General features: G+C 45.5%; 1 protein-coding gene and 1 pseudogene across 1 annotated transcript in view; one reads left to right on the forward strand and one right to left on the reverse strand.

The window, feature by feature from the left end:
• Positions 1-25,504, reverse strand: part of LOC149462960 (NACHT, LRR and PYD domains-containing protein 6-like) — a 580,167-nt gene that overhangs the window by 143,683 nt on the left and 410,980 nt on the right. The window lies entirely within an intron of this gene.
• Positions 22,656-24,326, forward strand: LOC149462964 (E3 ubiquitin/ISG15 ligase TRIM25-like; annotated as a pseudogene).

Raw genomic sequence — 25,504 nt, forward strand, 5'->3', positions numbered from 1 at the left:
GGGGATGTATTATACCCTGAGCCTGCCACTGACCATCGATGGTGGGGGATGCATTATACCCTGAGTCTGCCACTGACCATCGATGGTGGGGGATGCATTATACCCTGAGCCTGCCACTGACCATCGATGCTGGGGGGATGTATTATATCCTGAGCCTGCCACTGACCATCAATGGTGGGGGATGTATTATACCCTGAGCCTGTCACTGACCATCAATGCTGGGGGGGGATGTATTATACCCTGCCACTGATCATCGATGGTGGGGGATGTATTATACCCTGCCACCTATCATCGATGGTGGGGGGTGTATTATACCCTGAGTCTGCCACTGACCATCGATGGTATGGGATGTATTATACCCTGAGCCTGCCACTGACCATCGATGCTGGGGGGATGTATTATATCCTGAGCCTGCCACTGACCATCAATGGTGGGGGGGGGGATGTATTATACCCTGCCACTGATCATCGATGGTGGGGGATGTATTATACCCTGCCACTGATCATCGATGGTGGGGGATGTATTATACCCTGAGCCTGCCACTGACCATCGATGGTGGGGGAATGCATTATACCCTGAGCCTGCCACTGACCATCGATGGTGGGGGATGTATTATACCCTGAGCCTGCCACTGACCATCAATGATGGGGGATGTATTATACCCTGAGCCTGCCACTGACCATCGATGGTGGGGGATGTATTATACCCTGAGCCTGCCACTGACCATCAATGATGGGGGATGTATTATACCCTGAGTCTGCCACTGACCATCAATGGTGGGGGATGTATTATATCCTGAGCCTGCCACTGATCATCGATGATGGGGGATGTATTATACCCTGAGCCTGCCACTGACCATCGATGGTGGGGGATGCATTATACCCTGAGCCTGCCACTGACCATCGATGGTGGGGGATGCATTATACCCTGAGCCTGCCACTGACTATCGATGCTGGGAGGATGTATTATACACTGAGCCTGCCACCGACCATCGATGGTGGGGGATATATTATACCCTGAACCTGCCACTGATCATCGATGCTGGGGGATGTATTATACCCTGAGCCTGCCACTGACCATCGATGGTGGGGGATGTATTATACCCTGAGCCTGCCACTGACCATCAATGATGGGGGATGTATTATACCCTGAGCCTGCCACTGACCATCGATGGTGGGGGATGCATTATACCCTGAGCCTGCCACTGACCATCGATGGTGGGGGATGCATTATACCCTGAGCCTGCCACTTACTATCAATGCTGGGAGGATGTATTATACACTGAGCCTGCCACCGACCATCGATGGTGGGGGATATATTATACCCTGAACCTGCCACTGATCATCGATGCTGGGGGATGTATTATACCCTGAGCCTGCCACTGACCATCGATGGTGGGGGATGTATTATACCCTGAGTCTGCCACTGACCATCGATGCCGGGGGATGTATTATACCCTGAGCCTGCCACTGACCATTGATGGTGGGGGATGTATTATATCCTGAGCCTGCCACTGATCATTGATGGTGGGGGATGTATTATACCCTGAGCCTGCCACTGACTATCGATGCCGGGGGATGTATTATACCCTGAGCCTGCCACTGACCATCGATGCCGGGGGATGTATTATATCCTGAGCCTGCCACTGATCATCGATGGTGGGGGATGTATTATATCCTGAGCCTGCCACTGACCATCAATGGTGGGGGATGTATTATATCCTGAGCCTGCCACTGATCATCGATGGTGGGGGATGTATTATATCCTGAGCCTGCCACTGACCATCAATGGTGGGGGATGTATTATACCCTGAGCCTGCCACTGACCATCAATGTTGGGGGATGTATTATATCCTGATTCTACCACTGACCATCGATGCCGGGGGATGTATTATACCCTGAGCCTGCCACTGACCATCAATGCTGGGGGATGTATTATATCCTGATTCTACCACTGACCATCGATGCTGGGGGATGTATTATACCCTGAGCCTGCCACTGACCATCAATGCTGGGGGATGTATTATATCCTGATTCTACCACTGACCATCGATGCTGGGGGGATGTATTATATTCTGATCCTACCACTGACCATCGATGCTGGGGGGATGTATTATACCCTGAGCCTGCTACTGACCATCAGTACTGAGGGGGTATTATTACAGCTATATTAAACCTGACATCACCATCTTTTGTGTGTAGTCTGTCATATCCTCTATACACATCAACAACAGATCATCAGCAAAAGACAAATTAATAGTCCAGGCAAGAACAAGTCCAAAAAGGTTCCTGGGTCATTCCAGGCAGCAGGCAGAGATATGGTCAGCACAGCCAAAGTACTGGTTCAGGTAGCAGGCAGGAACATGGTCCATAAAAACTCCTGGGTCATTACAGGCAGCAGGCAGAGATATGGCCAGCACAGTATTATTATTATACAGTATTTATAAAGCGCCAATAGTTCGCTCAGCGCTGTACATTACAAAGGGGGACAGAACATGTGACAGAACAATAACAATACAATGCAAAACATGAGGGGTTCGAGGGCCCTGCTCTTTCAAGCTTACAATCTAGGAGGGAGGGGATGGTGGTACAGGAGGAGATAGCTATGGGGGATGGAGTGGTAGGAAGAGTGGAGGAGATCGGCAAGTTAGCAGGGGATGGGGTAGGCTTCCCTGAAGAGGTGGGTTTTCAGGGTATGCCTAAAGGAGAGGAGAGTAGTGAGTAGCGTATTTTGGTAATGTTGCAGAGGTGGAGTCTGCATGAGTTTGTTAGTGATTGGACTTGGGGCTGGAAGGATAGGTTGGAGTCCAGAATGACACCAAGTACTCTGGCCTGCGGGGCGGGTCTGATGATGGCATTGTTAGAGAAGTCAATGGGGGGAAGACTAGGAGCTCGGTTTTGGAGTGGTTCAGTTTAAGGAAGTGGAGCGACATCCAGCCTGATATGTAGTTCAGTAGGTTTGTGATTTGGGCAGAGACCAAGGGGGTGAGGTGGGGGGTTGAGAGATAGATTTGTGTGTCGTCGGCATAGAGGTGGTAATTGAGGCCGTGAGAGTGTATGAGTTGGCCAAAGGAGGAGGTGTAGATGGAAAAGAGAAGGGGCCTGAGGACGGAGCCTTGGGGGACCCCAACAGAGAGGGGGAGAGAGGGGGAGGTGGTAGCGTTATAGGTAACGCTGAAAGAGTGTTGTAATAGGTTGGATGAGAGCTAGGAGAGAGCGGAATATCTGAGGCCGAGGGAGTGTAGTTTTTTTTTTTGAGGAGGGGGTGGTCGACTGTGTCGAAGGCCGCGGAGAGGTCAAGGAGAAGGAGCACTGAATAGTGGCCGTTAGCTTTGGCAGTTAGAAGGTCGTTGGAGAGTTTGAGTAAGGCAGTTTCAGTGGAGTGTAGGGGACGGAAGCCGAACTGTAGGGGATCGAGGAGGTTGTTGTCGTTGAGGTGAGAGCTTAGGCGGGTGTAGACTAAGTGCTCTAGGAGTTTGGATGTGAATGGGAGCAGGGAGATGGGTCTGAGGTTGTTCGGGTCATTGGGGTCCAGGGAGGGCTTTTTAAGTATGGGGGTGATGTGTGCATGCTTCAGAGGGGAGGGGAATGTGTCGGAGGAGAAGAAGAGATTAAAGATGTGGGTGAGGGAGCGTAGGATGGAGGGGGAGGGAGGTCGTAGCTGTTGTGAGGGGATAGGGTCATGGGGGCAAGTGGTGAGGCAGGTATCAGAGAAGACCTTGGAGACCTCCTTGATGGTAGTAAGGTCAAAGGTGTGGAGTGTTGAGGGGGCTTCAGTGTGAGCGATGTCTGGTGGGGTGGAGGTGGAGGTCAGAGCAGTGGTGGGGCCGTGGGAGAGGGATGAGGAGGGGGTGGCTGTGTGAGAGGGGACGGGGTTGGAGGGAGTTTGAGCAGTGATGAAGTCCCTGCATGTTGTGTCGAGGGAGAGGGGTGATGAGGGGGTAGCTGTGTGAGAGGGGACGGGTTGAGAGGGAGTGTGAGTTGCGACGATGTTCTTGCAAATTGTGTCAATCTTGTTTTTGAAGTGATTGGCAATCTCAAGGGCGGTGAGTGAGGTGCTGGGTGGAGCTGGGGGTGGAGAGAGTAGAGAGTTAAAGGTGGAGAAGAGTCGGCGAGGATTGGAGGAGAGTATTCAGTATTGGTTCAGGCAGCAGGAAGGGACATCAGCCTTAGGGCCTTGGTCAGGTAAGACCTGGCCACAGAGGTAGAGGCTTCGTCCAACCCATTCTCTTTGAAGACTAACAGACCCTGATCTGGGAATTACAAAACCCGGTAAAAAACAAAAACTGTTTTTCTCTACTCTGAAGCCCATCACATATGTGAGACCCCGGAGTTATCTTGTACCCACTACTACAGTAGCAGGGCAAAAGATCAGTTCAAGCGGCAGGCAAAAAACATGGTCGATTAACAGGCCGAGGTCAGTGCAGGTAGAAGGCAGAAAAGTGGTTTAGAAACAATATAAATGGCAGGCAAAATCATTGTTGATAAATAGGCCAAGGTCAGTTAACATGGCAGGCAGAGGCATAGTCAGTAAACAGGCCAGGGTCAGTCAACGTGGAAGGCAGAGGCATGGTCCATCAAGGCTGCACACAAATGATCAGCATGGATTTTAGAAACTGGGAAATGGCAGGATGGTAAAAATAAAAAAAATTAGGGAACTAATATTTTAGTGACGTGTGATAATGTCGGACGCAGTCTCCGATGTATAGGCCCGGTTGGGAGGGACATTGGGGTCTCTCCTAACTCCTCTTCTGCTGCATAACTGACATTTTTTACATCTTTTTTCTGATTCTGTTGGTGGAATATTTTCTGGAAGAGGAGATTGCAACTGTGAGTGACCGCTGTGTGTTTCTATTTATGATTGGCTGTGGCAGGTCAATTTCATTGTCTCTTTACCTTCAGCGGGGAAGCGCTGTGTCCGAGGGACAGCCTGACAGTAACAGCCACGCTGCATGATACCCGGTCACGGGGAGAAGAGGACCACCTGGCCGTCAATTTGCTATAGTCTGGGCGGGAACGTGTTAAGATCCATTAGTGTTTGAGTTTATTCAGCATGATATGGAGCTTAGTTATGTAGCATGAGGCTGGATATTCTGCAATATGGACATTTTTGGTAAACGCATTCAGTGACTCCAAGCTCTGCAAGCTGAGATAACATGCACTGCATTGATGCATTCACACCATTTCACAGGAACCAGGAGACAAAACATGAAATACAAGAATTGGAGTCATCCTCCAGCGATGTGTGATGAGCCTATGAACATAAAATCGGATCTGATATGGCCGTTTTACTAACCTGACGGCTTATTATTCTAAAAAGGAAACCTTCATTTGGTTTGCAAATATTAAAGATTCTATACCATCAAAAATGAGTCGGATTCCTTACATTTAAAGAGCACCTGTCATTTTAGCTCTATCATGACAGTGCCTGTTAGTGGGCATCCACTCACCTGCTGCAGCCACGTCCCTAAACTTGTTGTGTTCCTGCCGCATCAACAGCCATCCCATTAAAGTGAATGGGACTGTCGGTGAGTCAACAGCAGGTCAGAGGAGGAGCCTCTGCGGGACAGAGAGGACAGCTGCTCTTTAAAAATTATAATTTAAATCAAGCCTTTTCACTAGTGATATAAATCAAATCCACTCTGCTTCTGTGAGAGATTAGTGACATTAGTTGGTGTGACAATTGTGAGACAACTACCAATGATGGGTCCACTGGTGAGAGTAGACCTGTGAGAGATCTAATGATACCAGGACAGAGAGAAGATAGAGACCTCCACACTGTGTTTGATGTTAACCAAAAAACTAAATGCCCCAAATACTCAAATATTGGGAGCACGTGACACTACACCTCCTGAGTCTTCTATTTTCTTTCTGCGGGGGAGGTGAGTCCTTCTTCTTCTTCCTAATAGATTGGGCCTACTGGATCATTGAATCAAGTCCCCAACCCTGAAAGTAGTTAAACATACGCTGGCCATATTCTGATTTTCGGATTTTTTTCAAATTTATTTTGTTTTGAAAAATTTTCTCTGATTTTCTACTGGTTAGTGGGGTCAAAATGACATTCATTTTCAAGCACAGTGATGAGAAAATTTGAGAGAGCAGAATGGAAAATTTTCTTAGAACTAACAGGGTATGCGGTTTTCATGCAGTAAAGTCCATTTGTTCCAAAATCCAACTTTAACATCAAATATTTTTTATAAGTGCTTTTAATCCAATGTTAAAATCAAATGTTAAATGCAAACAATTTTTCTTCTAGTACTTTTGAATGAAATTTGTCAAGTCAGCGAATGCACTGAGAATTTTTGTACAAAATGTTCCAACAAATGTTCTTAAAATGTTCCTTTAAATATCTACTAGTGTATGGCCAGTTTTAGGTGAGTATTGAAAACCTTCTTTGTTTAAAAAAAACCCTGATAATTGGCTGAGAAGGGGAGATGATAGAGCTATGATGGAGCTGTGACAGGCCTAGTGCTTCCAGGATGGAGAAGATAGAGACAATGCAGGGTATGGAGGCATAGAGATCCGAGACAGGACAGATGTACAGAAATTAGCATTGTGCAGGGAAGGATATAGAAAAGATTAGTCACAACGGGGCCCCTAGGCTGGAATACCATAACACCAGCACGGCAACATTTCTCAAATAAATGAGAATCCAGAATCTTTCTTATCACTGAACTAAAGTAAATAAACGCAAATGAGAAAAATGTGACCTTCAAGGGTGGAGGAACAGGATCGGTAACTACATGTTACACCGAAGGCTCATGCGGGTGGATAAAATGTGGATAAAATTCACACATGAAAAAAAAAAGAACTGATTCTGTAGGACTCGATCTAAGGGTTCCCTTCCCAGTTCTTCCATTCTTTATATTTAAAAGATAACTATGATATGGAAGTTTGTGCCGGCTTTTAGCAAACAATGGGAAAATCACCCGTACCTTCTTTGACAAATCAACAGGGTTGTCTTAATTCATGAGCACTGCCCAGGGGCCCCAGGTGCATGGGGGCCCCATGATAACTTTGCATTACATCATTCTTACCAACTGTCCCAGATTTGCTGGGACATTCAAGATTTTAACTAAGCTGTCCCAAGATGGCCGTGTCCCAAGCAACGGTCCAGAACCTGTACTGTGCCCTACTGATCCTAATACTATTCCCTTCTGATCCCAGTATTGTGCCCTCCTGACCCCCCCAATACTGTGCCCTTCTGCCTCCCCCTGTACTGTACCTATTGTGTTGATAAGTATTTATGGCACATTTCCTTTTTGTTTAAAATGTTTTTTTTTTAAGTACTAATAAATATGCATTTAATACTATTAGCTATTAAAGTGGTTGTAAAGACTCGAGGTTTTTTACCTTCATGCATTCCATGCATGGATTCCATTGCAAATTCCTCTATTGTACTTCAAAAACACAGGATCACCTTGGTTTCCTTAATACTTTTTTTTCCCTTAAATGATTAAATGACAAATGTATGTTTCCTCAGACCGCTGTCTCATATCTGGGGGGAACCACATCTGTGCAAACCAGCTGCCCTATGACATGTGAAAAGACCTCATACTGAAAGGGCAAATACACTATATTGCCGGAAGTATTGGGCCAGTCCTCCAAATTATGTGATTCAGGTGTTCCAATCCCCTCCATATCATGTGATTCAGGTGTTCCAATCCCCTCCATGGACACAGGCATATACAATCAAGCCCCTAGGCATGAAAACTGCTTCTACAAACATTGGTGAAAGAATGGGTCGCTCTCAGGAGCTCAGTGACTCCAAGCGTGGTCCCGTGATAGGTGGCCACCTGTGCAATAGGTCCATCCGTGACATTTCCTGGCTACTAAATATTCCACGCTCAACTGTTGGTGGGATTATAACAAAGTGGAAGCAACTGGGAACAACAGCAACTCCACCAAATGGTAGGCCACGTCACATGACAGAGGGGGGTCAGTGCATGCTGAAGCGCACAGTGCGCAGAAGTCGACAACTGTCTGCAGAGTAAATAGCTAAAGACCTTCAAACTTGGTGTGGCCTTCAGATGAGCCCAACAACAGTGTGTAGAGAGCTTCATGGAATGGGTTTCCATGGCCAAGCAGCTGCATCCAAACCTTCCATCACCAAGTGCAATGCAAAGTTTTGGATGCCGTGGTGTAAAGCACGCCGCCACTGGACTCTAGAGCAGAGGAGACATGTTCTCTGGAGTGACCAATCATGCTTCTCTGTCTGGCAATCTGATGGATATGTCTGGGAATGGCGGTTGCCATGAGAACGGTACTTGCCTAAGTGCATTGTGCCAAGTGTAAAGTTTGGTGGAGGGGGGATTGTGGTGTGGGGTTGTATTTCAGGGTTGGGCCTGGCCCCCTAGTTCCAGTGAAGGGAACTCTTAAGGTGTCAGCATACCAAGACATTTTGGACAATTCCATGCTCCCAACTTTTTGAGGTCGGCCCCCCATTACAGTGATGAGGTCTGGCCCCCCTGTTACAGTGATGAGGTTAGCCCCCCATTACAGTGATGAGGTTGGGCCCCCAATTACAGTGATGAGGTCGGCCCCCTACAGGAGGCCCGGAGGTACCCCCTTATCACCGCCCCCGGGTAGTGAGGACACATTCAGGCAGGAACCCTGGCGATCCTTCATCCACATTGGGAACTGACCTCCTATATAACAGCCCTACCTTTTAGTTCTGATATCCCCCGATAGAATGGGAAGGAGAAATATGTTTTGGTCGATGTTGATGTTACTCTTTGTAGATTGTTTAGAATGGAGTATTTGCTAGTCTCAGACTGGAGGGGGGGGGATGGTAATTTGCTGACTTGCTGATAGTCTTCTGACAGATGAAGAAATGATGGCATGTGCTGATGATGTCATTGCCTGTATGTTGTATACACATTTCATCATCCAACAGTCTGTACAATTCAATGTATGGAGGGAAATACCCAGAAAACACCTATTGTTAACCACATGCCTACCGGGCACTTATACCCCCTTCCTTACTAGGCCAATTTTCAGCTTTCAGCGCTGTCGCACTTTGAATGACAATTCCACAGTCATTCAAGATTGTACTCATTTTTATAATTTTTTCTCATAAATAGAGCTTTCTTTTGGTGGTATTTAATCACTGCTGGGTGTTTTACTTTTTTGCGCTATAAACAAAAAAAAAATCAAAAAATGTGAAAAAAAAAAGTTTTTTCATTTCTATTATAAAATTTTGCAAACAGGTAATTTTTCTCCTTCACCGATGTGCGTTGATGAGGCAGCAGTGATGGGCACAGATAGGCAGCACTGAAGGGCACTGATAAGCGGCACTGATAGGCAGCACTAATGAGGTGGCACTGATAGGCGGCACTGATAGGCGGCACTGACTGGTGTCACTGCTGGGCATTGACTGGCGCAACTGCTGGGCACTGACTGGCACAACTTCTGGGCACTGACTTGTGGCACTGACTGGCAGCACTGCTGGGCTGCACTGATGGGCACTGGTGGGTGGCATTGGTGGGCACAGGTGGGTAGCACTATTGGGCACAGGTAGGTGGCACTGCTGGGCACAGGTGGGCGGCACTGCTGGGCACAGGTGGGTGGCACTGCTGGGCACACTTGGGCAGAGCTGGTGGGTGGCACCGATCATCAGAGCACTGATCATCAGTGCCCTGATGATCGGTGCTGATCACTGCTCTGACAACTGCCGGTTCTCAGCAGTACTTTCCTCATGCTCTGACAGCGTGAGGAAAGTGCAGCTGAGAACCGGCAATTGCATTTCCCTGTGATCAGTGTGTCACTGGACATGGCTGATCATGTGGTAAAAGGCCGCTGTGATTGGCCTTTTACCCCATCACGTGATCAGCTGTGTCTGTAGGAGATTGCCGGGGGCTAGCCCCCGGGGGCATGCAGGAGAGCGCATTCTGGGAGGACATATGATGCCTTCCCAGAACTGGCTGGCGGCAGTGCCATCATTCAGTTATCTACTGTTAACAACTGGTTAAACAAAGAACCATCATCGGGGATGTGGCTGCCAGACGGCAGGAGCCGGCATCGTGAGCGGAGCTCTTTTTTTTTCTTTTTTCGGGTAGCGGCGGACATCATGACTGATGTTGGATCCACTTCGGGGGACATTTTTTACATTTTTATTTTAATAAAGAACTTGTCAGAGACTGTTTCCTGTCTTTTTTTTTATACTACACTTTTTTATTCTATGAATGGGTAGTGGTACTGTATACTCATTCACATGGGGGGGGGGGGGCAGGATCTGGGGCCCCCTTGTTAAAGGGCCCTTCCAGATTCCGATAAGCCCGCAAACCCCCACAACCACCAGCTAGGGTTGTGGAGAAGAGGCCTTTGTCTCCGTCATCATGGGGACAAGGTGCTTTGGGGGGGACCATGGTGGAGGGCATGTGGCCTGGCATGATTCAGGAGGGGGGGCGCTCGCACGTCCCCCCCTTTCCTGACCTGCTGGTCTTAGATTGTGTAGGGAAATATTAGCTAGGGCTATTGCTTCAGGTATACCATTTTGTATTCATTATGCATGCATTGTGATAAGAGTTAGAGTGATGCTTTAAGTAGATGAAATTATTATGTCTTAAGTAAATGTTATAAGAAATGCCAGCATTATTTTCGAGCTTATATGGAAAATTTTAAATGGTATATGTATGTAACAAGTACAACCACAAAGTGACAGGATGAACGCCTAGACTGCAGGTGTCTGTAAAAAATATCGTAGAGAACAGAGATAGATGTTCAGATAAGAGATCTGGGGACACAGCCAAAAATGGCAGGATGTACTGACTGAGGTTAACATTTTTACAGTTTAACCTCCTTGGCGGTATGATTCCTTCCGATTTTTTGTGCTGAAAGCGGTACCATTTTTTCGCATGGAAATAGTTTTTTATTGTAGGCTGTAATTTTTAGGAAAATTTCCCCACAAATCATTATCACTCAATTCTGCAAGTGGTTCTGATTTACTATCGCTGTTCTCTAGCCGGTCTAAAACGGCTTTTGACGTAAAGGGACGCTTTTTGGACGCCATGGACTTTTCTAAGTTTCCAGGCAGAAAGAACAGACAAAATGTAGGCAGGGCACAGGGCAAAGCACTAGGGACAATATGTATGTGAAATGGGATGAAACAGCAATGTTTTACTATTTAAAATTGAAAAAAAAAAAATGAAATTTTTTAAATTTTTTAAATTTCCCGCCGCCGGCGGCGGCGCCCGTATGTCCCAACGTCACGGGGACTGGAACACAGAAGCCGGATGCCGGCATCGGCCAGAGGAGATGGCCGGGGATGCTGCAGGGGACACATCGTGGGAACGAAGGACAAGGTAAGTGCTGCAGGGACCCCCAGAGCAGCGCTGCATGGTAAGCCCGAGTGTAGCTCGGGGTTACCGCTTGTGGTATAGAAATTTTACCCCGAGCTACACTCGGGAAAACCGCCAGGGAGGTTAAGTAAAAGGTGCACCTTGTCTAGTATCTGGGTAGAAGTTAAAGGTACGCTTTACTATTGGATAATTTGAGTTTGTGGTTTTTACCTTTATAAACTGTTGTGTACGTAATAAACTTTGCAATCTTCCTGTATCCTACTGGATACGGTGACGTCTCACGTATAGTGAAACTGAAAGTAGTTTAGTGTATTGTAAAGGGGGGATCCACCTTACTCCAATATGCAGACGACCTAATGGTCAGCCATGAAGACTGTGAGGTAGACTCAAGACACTTGCTAGATTACCTAGCCGGAAAGGGCCATTTGGCCTCAAGAAAGAAGATACAATGTGTACAGGAACAGGTGGAATACCTGGGTTGCCTGATTTCAGGAGGAGACAGGTCTGTCTCCCCAGCCAGGGTAAAAGCCCTAATGTCCCTCACACTACCAACAACCAAGGCTGCAATGATGTCCTTCCTTGGGTCAATAGTGTATTGCAGGCAGTGGATACCTGACTGTTCCCACTATGATTCGATCCTCAGGGATACAACAAAACAAGAGGCCCCACAACAGATAGAGTGGACCCCGGAGAGGAAGAAAGCTTTTGGTAGACTGATCAGATCACTGACTAATGCCCCAGCCTTAGCACTGCCGGACTATGAGAAGGAGTTTCAGCTTTACAGTGCAGTGTCAGCGGACGCATTTGCAGCCGTACTCACACAGGAACACGGTGGGAAAAATAGACCAGTGGCTTACCTTTCCAAGAAGTTGCCTTGTGTGGTTTTGGGCCTCATTGCCTTCAAGCGATGGCTGCTTGTGCTATGGCTGTAAAGGATGCAAGTAAACTGACACAGGGATCACCGACTGTGTTCTACACCACACATTCAATAGCAGCGCTAGTGCACAATATGACGACACAGCACATGACAGCACAGAGACTGAGTGGATATGAAGCAATCTTACTTAGCACTGCCAACTTGCAGATTACGACTTGTCCGGAAACGGCTCCGGTGCTTAGGTTGCTGCTAAATTTGGGTGAGACGGGAGGAGAAATGGTGACTGTACCCCCTCTACATGACTGTGAGGAAATGGTGTTAGAGAATACTTCACCCAGAGATGATCTAAAGGACATACCCCAATCGGGCAGTATAGATGCTTTTGTTGATGGCAGCTGTGTCAGACCAGATGATCATACCTACCAAACGGGTTATGCTGTTGTGATGCTACCAGACATAATCATTGAAGCCAAACCGCTTCATGCTAATTCAGCTCAGCAAGCTGAGTTAGTCGCGTTAACGCGTTAACTTTTTTCTGACCAAAGAGTGAACATTTACACTGAGAGCAGATATGCATTTGGGGTAGTACATGATTATAACATGATCCGTTAGCCAGAGGTAACAATTTAGCAGACAGAGCAGCGAAGGAAGCAGCTGCGTCATCCACACCCACACACAACATGACATTGTTTATGCAAGATTTCAAGAACGCATGAACAGGACAATAAAAGACAGACTGAAGAAAGCCACAGGGGGAACTTTAAAGAACTGGCTGTTATATCTCCCCGCAGTTCTTTACCAAAAAGACCACCCCTAATAAAAAGACTGGACTTTCCCCATATGAAATAATGATGGGTAGACCACCAAATGACTGCCAAACCCCAGGTGACAAAACTAACTTTTCTGCTTTACAGGAGGAATACGTAAAACATCTGGTAAGTGTGTTATCTGAAAACCAAGAAAAGGTGTCTGTCACCTGTCCTCCTCTTTCCACAGATCCCACTCATCCATTCCTGCTGGGTGACAAAGTTCTGATCAAACAACTGGCTGCAAGGAAAAAGACGGGACCCATTTTTCAAGGCCCATTTGAAGTCCTTAAAGTCACCAGAACAGCAGTTCTAACTGATCAGACTCCACAATGGATCCATGCATCGAGGTTGAAGAAATACCCGGAGATGAAGGACTCCCCAAGAGGTTCGGCAGAACAAGAGAACACAGTTTCTATGCCCCCCAACATCCCATCCCAGAACTCTTGAAGCTGATACCCCCAGCACAACAGCACACTTTCACCCGTTGGATGAATGGATACCCCACCCCATTGCATCCCACTGACCCACAGACATTGGGTTATACATAACCGAGACTGTTAACATACATATGATCAGTATGCTAGAAGATCCAACTATTAAGACACTGAATGAACCTCATCCACTTAGTGCACATTTTCAGTTCAAAATTAGACTTACTGATGACAAATGAAAGAATCCTATAAGACAGACATCTTACATCCCAAAGGCCTCAAGAGAACCCAAAGAAGATGAATCTCAGGACAAAGGGGATTCCGAGATAACAGAGGACCCCCTTTCTTCTGACAACCAATCAAATAATGGAAGGTGCCAAAATATTCGGAGGTGGTACCGGGTTATTCCAAAGATTTATAAAATAATTAATTGCACATTATACACTAGCACTTCTTTTTGCAATTTTTATTTATTTAAAATTTGCTATATGGGGAGTGGGTAAGACTATGAAGCACAAGAGCTCAGACTCCACCTCTCCAACAGACGGCTCCAGACTTACTTTGTTTGGACAATCCAGAGAGGAGGTGTGGTATTCTGAGTGATCATGTTGAACAAAGGTTCAATATGATCAAAGAGGGGGTTGTGGGGAAATATGAGCTAGGGCTATTGCTTCAGGTATACCATTTTGTATTCATTATGCATGCATTGTGATAAGAGTTAGAGTGATGCTTTAAGTAGATGAAATTATTATGTCTTAAGTAAATGTTATAAGAAATGCCAGCATTATTTTCGAGCTTATATGGAAAATTTTAAATGGCATATGTATGTAACAAGTACAACCACAAAGTGACAGGATGGACGCCTAGACTGCAGGTGTCTGTAAAAAATATCGTAGAGAACAGAGATAGATGTTCAGATAAGAGATCTGGGGACACAGCCAAAAATGGCAGGATGTACTGACTGAGGTTAACATTTTAACAGTTTAAGTAAAAGGTGCACCTTGTCTAGTATCTGGGTAGAAGTTAATGGTACGCTTTACTATTGGATAATTTGAGTTTGTCTTACTATTGGATAATTTGGGTTTGTGGTTTTTACCTTTATAAACTGTTGTGTACGTAATAAACTTTGCAATCTTCCTGTATCCTACTTGTGTGTTGGTTATGTTGATTGCCCGATCACGATCGAGCCCGTGCCACACCCAGACGCTGCGCAGCACAAAGAGAATATAAGAAATAAGAATATAAGGATTCCAGGAAAGGGGGAATTCCTTACAGATTGTAAGCTCCAAGGATCTGGGTCCTTGTATTGAACATTATGGTTGCTGTATTATCTGCCTTTATATTGTACAGCGCTGAGAACACTGTTGGTGCCATAAATCCTGAATAATAATAATAATATTGTACATGTGACGTGTCGCTGATAGAACACAGAAATCACGACATGCAGATGTATGGATGAACGCTGTGTGATTTCTGTGCTGCTGATCAGTGTACAGAGTGGTATTAGTGAGTGGGGGGGGAGGTATCTGTATTAATGGATCAGTGTGGAGGTGTTGTGGTGTCAGTGAGTGGGGGTGGAGGTGCCTGGGCTAATGGATCAGTGTGGGGGGTATTGTGGTGTCAGTAAATGGGGGTGGAGGTGCCTGTACTAATGGATCAGTGTTGGGTGTGTTGTGGTGTCATTGAGTGGAGGTGTCTGTACTAATGGATCAGTGTGGGGGTTGTTGTGGTGTCATTGAGTGGAGGTGTCTGTACTAATGGACCAGTGTGGGGGTTGTTGTGATGTCAGTGAGTGGGGTTGGAGGTGTCTGTACTAATGGATCAGTGTGGGGGGGGTGTTGTGGTGTCAGTGAGTGGGGGGTGGAGGTGTCTGTACTAATGTATCAGTGTGGGGGGTGTTGTGATGTCAGTGAGTGGGGGGTACACATGTCTATGTGATGGATGGGGGAGGGGTCAGTGGGGCGATATAAAAATATGAAATGTATTATAATAAGAGGTGTTGAACCCTCAGCACGTTTAGCGCACCACTCTGAGTACAGTAAATACAAATCCCCCAGTAAACTCTTTGGTAAAACTCTTCCCCCAGTACTTTCAGGTTGCAGCTTTCAGTGCTTCTGGCTCCTGATCTCTCAGTGCTGCTTTCCTGAATGTCAGCTCTTCCCAGGAAGGAGTTAACAGTGGACAGTACAGCCTCCAATCAGGGAGTTAGTTTGAAGAAGAAGGGGGCAGGGGAGGGTCTTGCCATCCTAGGCTAGGGGGCTGTGTGTGTGCTAAATCTAGATATCTGTAGAATAACATGTCGGGGACATCACTACTTTTGGTGTAATGCAGAACGATTACAAATTAATTGGCTAAAGATGCACTGCACTCAGATTGTGTTCCTGTGCAATTTTTTGGTAGAACAGCCCCTTAATGAGGGACCCCCATACATAAAATACATACTGGACCCATATCTTTGATGAGGGTCAGATATGGATGTCAAGGGGGAACCCCCTGCAAAAAAAAAATGTAGCCCCCCAAATTCCATACCAAATGCTGATATGAGCAGCTGCCCAGCAGAGCAATTATAGCAGAAGCTGTTGGTGGCGGACCTGTTGGACAATTGTCCTGTACTCCTACCAGAATGTCTATCAGACCTACAGAGAAGACACAACGAGGGAGGAGCCATCCTCCCCGGGTTCAGTTTGGCAATCTTGCTTGGCATTTGCTGCAAAGTCTATGAGGAGCAAATCCTCCTATTCAGTTCTGACCATTTATAGGGCTAATAAGCAAGCTGTTGTCATACAAAAGGTATGGAAAGTCAGGTGCTGCCATGGGTGCCGTACCAATGCCAAAATACAAGACGTATCTCTCTTAGATTGTCCACTCTCCTTAAGGATCCAACAAACACTGACAATATGCCTGTGGGGGTCTCAGGCTTTTATAGAAAGGGGGCAGAGTTATCCATTCCTTCAAATGATTGGCTCTTAGGACTCAGCTGACCAGAGGCAATGGCTGTGCATCGTGTTATAGGTTGTTCCTTATTCCTGGTGGAGAACCTGCAAAGTTTTTGGCCAAATATTTGCAATTCATGAGTAAATTCCTGGGATACAACATAATAAATGACCCTGAACCTCATTCCTGGACCAGACACACCGACAGGGGCACCTAGGACCCTCCTCTGTGTAATCTTCATGTAAAGTAGAGGGAAATGACTCTTATATTTCCTGCACACAGTTACCAAGAAATCTTCTTAACTTTTTCCAAGCACTTAGAAGGCCTCCAAACTCCGGCATATGTGTCTGTCTGTATGGCTGGTGGGTCAGGTGGCCATGAACTCTTTCAGGGCTGGTAATGTCTTAGAGCTATGAACACAGGATTCCATGGCACTGTCTTCCCACCACACAAACTCACTAGAGCTTTGCAGTCATGTGACCACTTGGAACAAATAAAGACAAAGGTATTTGCATTGAAATGTATTGGTAATTGTATGCAGGAAATATAAGATTAGTGGGGAGGTAACATTGGAAAGTCAGGTGACTGTATCGGCTTTCCTTCTACTTTAATGTAGACAGATTTTCCTCACAAACTGGGTGACATCAAACAGGGGAATCCCTACTGAACTGAGAGAAGTCTTCACACCCCCAATTCTGTCATATCACCTTCAATGTATATATGTGGGAGATGTTATAAGGTTTTATTTCTAAATACATTTCTGAAGTCTCACTCAATGGTCCAAACTGGATCCTATGTTGTGTCTTGTTTGAATCTTGGAAAAATATAATCACGATAAACCTGCTATGAAGCAAACAGAAACATTGTCAGGTAAAACATTACAAATGGAAATTGATTTAGACCGGGGGGGGGGGAGGAACCTCTAAGGTGGTGGGGAGATATGATGTGAATGGAGGGGGCTTCTCAGTAAATGGGGGGCTATGATGATGTATAGGGGGTACTTTGACATGTCAGGGTGAATCTGTCATATTATGGGGACACTGATGTGGTGGGGACCTCTTAGGTGATGGGTGGACCTCTGAGATGATGGGTGGATTCTGATATGATGGAGGGACCTCTAAGGTGGTGGGGAGATCTTTGATATGAAGGGAGGGGGCTTCTCAGTAATGGGGAGACTATGATGTATAGTCATGTAGACATGTTGACATGTAGGGGTGAATATGTCATATTATGGGGACACTGATGTGGTGGGGACCTCTTAGGTGATGGTTGGACTTCTGAAATGAGGGGTGTCACGAGTTCACCCACACGCCACACCCACAGCGACTATCTAACCGATGCGCGCATGTATGGCCGTGACTTGGGGTAAGAGGGACTTAACTTTGAATATATCTACGTATATAAGACTGGCCGTGATACACTTTCACAGCCCGCATTATCTCTTGGCCACCACCAGAGGGAGACTCCACTTCAATCCAGCCGATAGACCACACACTGGCAGATACAAATCTTATATACAATCTTGTGCACTAATTAGAGTTGAGGAGCAGTTTAGCAATCACACACCCTTCTAGGATCCCTTCAGCTATCCTACAAGCCAGAACCCCGGTGTTAATCACTCTTCCACTGTCCACACCCCCCCACACCAGACACACCACAAACGGTAGCTTGCCACCACCCAACGGTTTATCTGCAGAACGGTCTGTTGGGACACCCCACACACACAGATATCCATCTGGCAGATCTGTTACCTTTACAATCTGCACGCAATCTGCCCACACGCAGTGCAATTTCATACAGATTGGCAATGAGCTTGACCGAGCATATAAAGGCACTAAAATGCCATACAATCTAATCTCTCTGGAGATATGAGCCCGAGCTTAAGAACCTAGAATTCACTTATTAATTTTAAGATTTAATATCCCGAAAGTGGGCAGTGCATAAAGTATGTACAAAGTATAAAAAGTTACAGAAAATACAAGAAGACACACATTGACATTCTCTATAAAATAAAAGGGAATACAAAACAGAAATATAACTTTTACCAAGATTTATCCTGCGACTGGAGCAAGTCAGAGAGTCCGTAATCCGTTAGTCGATCGAACCAGCTCCATACGAATTACCATGTCCAAATGTCAGGGTCCTCAATTTATGGGGATATGGACGTAGGCGGGACATTAGTTCTTGGCCCACAGGCTGTTCTGGGTGCTGAACTGCCCAAAATCAATTGGACCAGAAACGGCTTGAATCACCAAGTCGGGGATTGAATTTCCGACACCAGCGCAACAGTCCGATCGCGACAGTACCAATCACTGTTCAGCTGTCGCAATCCAGCGCCACATAACCATTTCCTGCATTTTTATGGCATTCTACATAGGCCAAAAATATGTTTTTTACATGCAGATGCAGCCCACAGAGTGTCCAATCAGAAGGAAGTATGTTCATCTCTCTGCAACTAATATTTTAGCTTTTATGAGGGATGAAACATACTCCTTTGATCTATGTACTGTATATACTTTAGAGCTCCCTAGACAGATCAGAGCCCCCCTGGTGTCATGAAGCCGAAACGTCTGTGTTCCTCTTTTAAACTTCAGGAAGGTGGCAAAGTCTGATTACATATAGGTGACAAAATCATATTAGCACCCAGGTGCCACTTCCAGCCTGAGGAAATCTGTCTTTTCAGATGCTAATGGTTGAGCACATGTCTCTGAATACTTATGGATGAAAATATCTTTAATAACAAAGAATGAACTAAATTTACGATTACATATTGCTACAGGTCACATCTCAGCTACTCAAATCTGTACATTTATGTCACAAGGGGGGACTCTGATGTGATGGAGAACCTCTGATGTGAAGAGGATCTATGATATAATTTGATCAGGAACCTCTGAGGTGATGGGGAACCTCTGATATGAAGGTAATTTCAACAAGGCAGCTGAGTGCATCGTCCCAGGCTCAGGTTCCCCTTTGATATGTAATGTTTACTTTTTTACATTTTAGACTGAGGGGCCTTGAGATTTTCAATTATTTTATGGGTACTTGAGGTGATTGTAGCCGTATTAGTGCTACTGAAAAAATGTTGAGAAATGCTGATTTAGACTGACACAGAAAATCTCTCCTCACCTGGGGAGGAGAACAAAGCAGATAACATCAGCAGCTCATAAACGTTTATTGCCTCCATCAATCCTGAAACAGAAAGTCCTACAAATAAGTTTCTGGAATGTTGTGTTATGGCTCAGTTCTTGGAAGTATTTCCAAACACTATTGCAGCTGCACCCCTAACATGGATCTACACCTAAAGAAATAATTGTATTTATTTATTTCAGCTTCCCAACCCTTGGATGTGGTATCTCCATGGGACTGCACAGATATACCCACCTTACAGTCTAACCCCAGCTTTCATTTACCTTTCAATAGTTTGTCCAAACCAAGCTGGCCCAAATAACCTATTTCCATAGCTATAAAGTGCAGCTGCTGTCAATGCTGTACAAAGTGTGTGGCATCAGCTACATCCAGTATACAGTGTTGCGTTCCGGCAGAAGTACAAGGACTTCCTGTCCCATTCCCAAAGCAAAATGTCTCAGCCAAATGAAAAAAAGAGCAAAAATGTAGAAAAAAAAGGTTTTCTTAATTTCCATTATAACATTTTGCAAACAGGTAATTTTTATCCTTCAGTGATGTGTTCTGCTGAGGCTGCACTGATGGGCACTGATAGGCAGCACTGATGGGCACTGATAGGCAGCACTGATGGGCACTGATGAGGTGGCACTGATACGCAGCACTGATGGGTACTTATGAGGTGGCTTTGATGGGCATTGGTAGGCAGCACTGATGGGCACTGATGAGGTGGCACTGATAGGCAGCACTGATGGGCACTGATAGGCAGCACTGATGGGCACTGATGAGGTGGCACTGATAGGCAGCACTGATGGGTACTTATGAGGTGGCTCTGATGGGCATTGGTAGGCAGCACTGATGGGCACTGATGAGGTTGCACCAGTGGGCAATGATGAGGAGGCACTGGTATTGGACACAGCTGATCACATGGTAAGAGGCAGCTGTTACTGGCTCTTTATAGTGATACGTGATCAGCTGTGTCTGAAGGACACAGGGGTCACAGAGAGTGCCGGGTGCACTCTGTAGCAGGGTGTGGGGGGGTGTGTCTCAGGGAGGACATTCAGCCATCATTTGGAACTTCCCCTTTTGGGTGGAGCTCCACTTTAAATCCACCAAATACTTCCAGGACTTGACATGTAACCAAAACTGTGAATGGAATATGGTGAGGCCTCATCAATGGGTAGGGAGGAGGTTCTGACATGGCAAATTCACCAGAGGAACTCTAATGTACTGACCAACGTCTGGACTTCGGTCAGCTGGCTTAGAAGAGCCATGTAGTGATAACTCACATTCCTGCATGCATTTTGTTTTGGCTGTTTTGGAGCGTTTTCACTCGTCACTCATAGGACAGCCCATTCACTTGAACAGTCTGTTCTGCACACAACATTCTCTCCGGACTTTTTGTGCATTTTATCGCTGTTTTTGGTGTATTTTCCACATTTGGGGTGTCTTTAACATGTAATGACAACACAAAGCACATTTGCAGCATTTCTGAAACGCATGGCAAAGTGTGCATTTTCTGTGCGGTTTTCCATGCGTTCAGAAACACACAGATGTGAATGGAGCATCGTTGTTCTGTGTAATTTCACCTTCAGGCTCCATTCATACCTAAAGTAGTGTGGGGGGGGGCATGTTTTTTTACTCATTTTTCCAATTACACATATAGGGAAGCCCCTTTTTTATGTGGCAAAATGTGTCTTTGCTTCTGTGTTTGGTGTTCCATTAGCAATTAATGACACTGAAAGCACAACTAGGTCATTTTAGGTGTATAAAGGAGGCCATCCACTATACAATCTGATTGTACAATTTCTGTACAATCTTCTTTAGATTTACTAATATTATAAAATAGGACACAACATCTATCCAATCACTCTTTATCCAATCAGGCAGGCCCTTGCAGTACATAAGGGGTGTCCTGAGGACTGTATGTGGCCCCAGAGAGTTTAGTATCCACTGGAGAAGGTGGATTGTGGTGATTGGCTGAACCACATTGATCGGGTGAGAGAGACCCATGCATCCACTAGCTGAGTGAACATTGACATCTACTACCCCAGTTATCTGCTTGCACATAGTTGTGAACATTGTACACAGTTCCCCCAGTTTGTGGCCGAGCTATACCAGCACCGCTGATGGAACATATCTGCAGTACAGTTATCAATCAAGCTGACCGCAGGATATACAGTTATAGACCAAGATATAGCAGTGCCTACTAAAGCAACAAGTCTATCTCCCTCTTTGCAGAGCAGGATCCCTTTCACTAATCATCTTTTGCCCTCTGACATTCGGAGGGAGTTGCCTTCATCCATAGACATTTATGCCAGCTGCTGCCATCTACTACTTCCAGCTCACTTCAGAAATTGAGTTCTTAAAAGAAACTTGGCTCTAATTCTTCCCCATCAATCAGGAAAGTGCTAAAATGTCTTCTTTTTCCCTCACTATTTTTGGTGTGACTACCCTAAGTAACTATTAGCCACCCTTTGACTCAATTTCTCACAAATTGGGCCCCAACAGGCGTGCAGAAGATATTACAGAGCTCTAAAGGGGACATTGCCAATTATAACTGAGAATTCTCTTCTTTCACATTCAATCCTTGCTAACTAGTTCTAAGGACCCGCAGTGAGCTTATCAGTTCACTTGATAGTCATTCCTGCTCACTGGGGATTGCACATTCTCCTCAGACTGGAGGCAGTGGATCATTTCATAAAGCAGGCCTGTGAACAGTTCCTGTTGTTTTGTTGTGAATGTCATTACTTTTACTCACCATTGCCAAGAGTGATCACACTTACTGCCAATACCAGTGTTATTTTGTTTTTCCTGTCCTATTCAGTTACCTCCAATTCCAAAATAAACTTCATTTTGGTTTATGCTACTCTGTGTGTGACTCCATTTTACAGGTGTGATTTATCGGGGTCCCCATCACACGGTGGTGTCAGCAGAGGTTGGGCTTTCAATGAGAGGTCCAGATTGACAGGGAACCCAAATCAATGACTAAAGCAACCATGAAGGGGTAGTGCTACATATTATTTTTACTGCTGTGAGAAAAATCCTCCCTCTTCTGGACTTTGATGTCTGCATCAAATATCACGGATCCAGCCTCACCCTGTGTAGGAGGATGTGACCCTCCCAACTGCATTCTTCCCCGAAGTCAGAGACCTTCATTGCCATTTCTCTTTCTGCTGTCAGTGATGGCGTCTGCAGATCTGAGAGTTGAGCTGGAATGTTCCCTCTGTCTGAACATTTATACAGATCCTGTAAACCTGAGATGTGGACACAACTTCTGCCGGGTCTGTATTGATCGTGTGCTGGATACACAGGGGGGGTCTGGAGGATATTCCTGTCCTGAATGCAGGCAGAAGTTTCCGGATCGGCCTTCTCTGCAGAGGAACATAACACTGCGTAATATAATGGAGAAGTTGCTTTCTGCTCAGCCTGATCAGGAGGAGTCCGGGGTCTTCTGTACTTACTGTGTGGACTATCCTGTACCTGCTGTTAGATCCTGTGTACTCTGTGAGGTTTCTCTGTGTGATAAACATCTGAGAGTCCACAAAAAGTTTCCAGAACACATCTTAACTGACCCCACCTTGTCCATGGAGAGCAGGAAATGCTCCTTCCATAAGAAGATCCTGGAGTATTACTGCACTGAGGATGAGACCTGTATCTGTGTGTCCTGCACTTTGGCTGGAGAACATCGAGGACACCAGGTGGAGATGCTGAATGAGGCTTCTGAGAAGGACACACTGAGGAATGTTCTGCAGAAACTTCTGACAAAGAGAGAGGAGATGGAGGAAAGAGTCCAGAGTCTGCAGGAACACAGGAGGAAAGTAGAAGAAGAAGCAGCTGGTGACACTGAGAGAGTCACTGCCCTGTTTAGAGATCTCAGGAGACGTCTAGAAGACCTGGAGAAGAGAGTCCTGAGGGAAATCTCCGGGAGGGCAGAGCGGATCTCCATCTTCATCCGGGTTCTGGAAATAAAGAAGGAGGAGCTGTCCAGGAAGATGCGTGACATTGAGGAGCTGTGTAACATGACGGATCCACTGACTGTCCTACAGGAATCAGACACAGGTGACTTGTGTGATACTGAGGATGGAGATAATGAGGACAGAGAGAGACATGAGGAACTCCTCCATGATGGAGGGGGGGTGGATGTGGCTGGGATATCACACACATTACACACATTATCTGATATAATAACAGGAGTAAATGTATCCTTCTATATACAGGGAGCTGAGGACATATTACTGGATGAAAACACAGCTCATAATATTCTACAGATATCAGATGACAGGAAAACTGTATCCAGGTCAGATATAGACCAGAATCATCCAGAAACACCAGAGAGATTTCAGTATTATTCTCAGGTGTTGAGCAGTCGGAGTTTCTCCTCAGGGAGACATTACTGGGAAGTGGATGTTGGGAGGTCAGATAGATGGAGAGTCGGGATGTGTTACCCCAGTATAGACAGGAGAGGATGGCAGGCAGTGATTGGATGGAATAAGAAGTCCTAGTGTTTGTACAGGAATGGTGGTCGGTATGGGGTGATACATGACAATAAAGTGATCTACTTACCCTCCAATCCCCCCAGTACCAGAGTCAGAATATATCTGGATTATGTGGCCGGGCGGATCTCCTTTTATGATCTGTGTGACCCGATCCGACACCTCCACACCTTCACCACCACCTTCACTGAGCCCCTCCATGCTGGGGTTTGTATAGGGAGAGGTTGTATAAAGATCTGTGGGGGGAATCGGGAGATGTGAGAACTCCGCCCAGAGATTGGTGATGTCACAGGGAGGAGAGATGTGATTTGGTGGAATGTTCAGCCAATAGGATAAAGCAGTGGGTGGGGCCTCAGTTGGTGTCCTTCAGGCTTTTCTACTATAATCAATAATAAGTGAGATTTCTCCTCTGTCGCTGATCACTGTGATTGGGTAGAATATCGGTCAGACTACCGGACTGACATGTTCCTATTGGCCAGTGAGGACGGATGTGCTATCTATCTATCTATCTATCTATCTATCTATCTATCTATCTATCTATTATCTATCTATCTATCTATCTATCTATCTATCTATCTATCTATTATCTATCTATCTATCTATCTATCTATCTATCTATCTATCTATTATCTATCTATCTATCTATCTATCTATCTATCTATCTATCTATCTATTATCTATCTATCTATCTATCTATTATCTATCTATTATCTATATATCTATCTATCTATCTATCTATCTATCTATCTATCTATCTATCTATCTATCTATATATCTATTATCTATCTATCTATCTTCTATCTATCTATCTATCTATCTATCTATCTATCTATCTATCTATCTATTATCTATCTATCTATCTATCTATCTATCTATCTATCTATTATCTATCTATCTATCTATCTATCTATCTATCTATCTATCTATCTATCTATTTATCTATCTCTCCATCCATGCCATGACAATCTGACATATTACTTTCTCTGTAATTATGACACAGAAAATGACCAGATATGCCTTCAGCAATCTACCTCCTCCTGCCCTTCCCCCTCCTCTCTGCCCCTCCCCCACATGCAGTCACTCTGTGCAGGGTGCAGTGCGGTCACTGTGATTGGACGGGATGGGGTCTCCTCTCCCCTTGTTCCTCCCTCCTATTTCATACAATCTATACTAAGAAATGATCAAACTTGCAGCCAGATTCTTTTTCTTAGTTGTGGATGGGGTGGGGGAGGGGTTAGAGCCCCGGTCAGATTTTTATATATCGGTCCTTTTGAAGATTCCCTGTCTGGTTAAATGTTGTCAGCAGGATGGGAAGTGTCTCCTGACAATGGGAACATTCTACAGAGACACGTCATACATGAGGCTGGTAATATGGAGAATACAGGGGAAGCCAAAGTGGGTGAGACCGGAGAACACGCTGAACAGTGATCTACATCACAGTGCTGCTAACAGTAACACCGTCTGATTGGCTGCTCCGGGTCTCACACACTACTCTGTGCTGAATAAGATAAGATATATTAAGGGAAAAGGAGAAGGCG

Source organism: Staurois parvus, unplaced genomic scaffold (genome assembly GCF_062004578.1).
Source record: "Staurois parvus isolate SC_StPar_1 unplaced genomic scaffold, SC_StPar_1.0 ptg000164l, whole genome shotgun sequence".
Taxonomy (NCBI): domain Eukaryota; kingdom Metazoa; phylum Chordata; class Amphibia; order Anura; family Ranidae; genus Staurois; species Staurois parvus.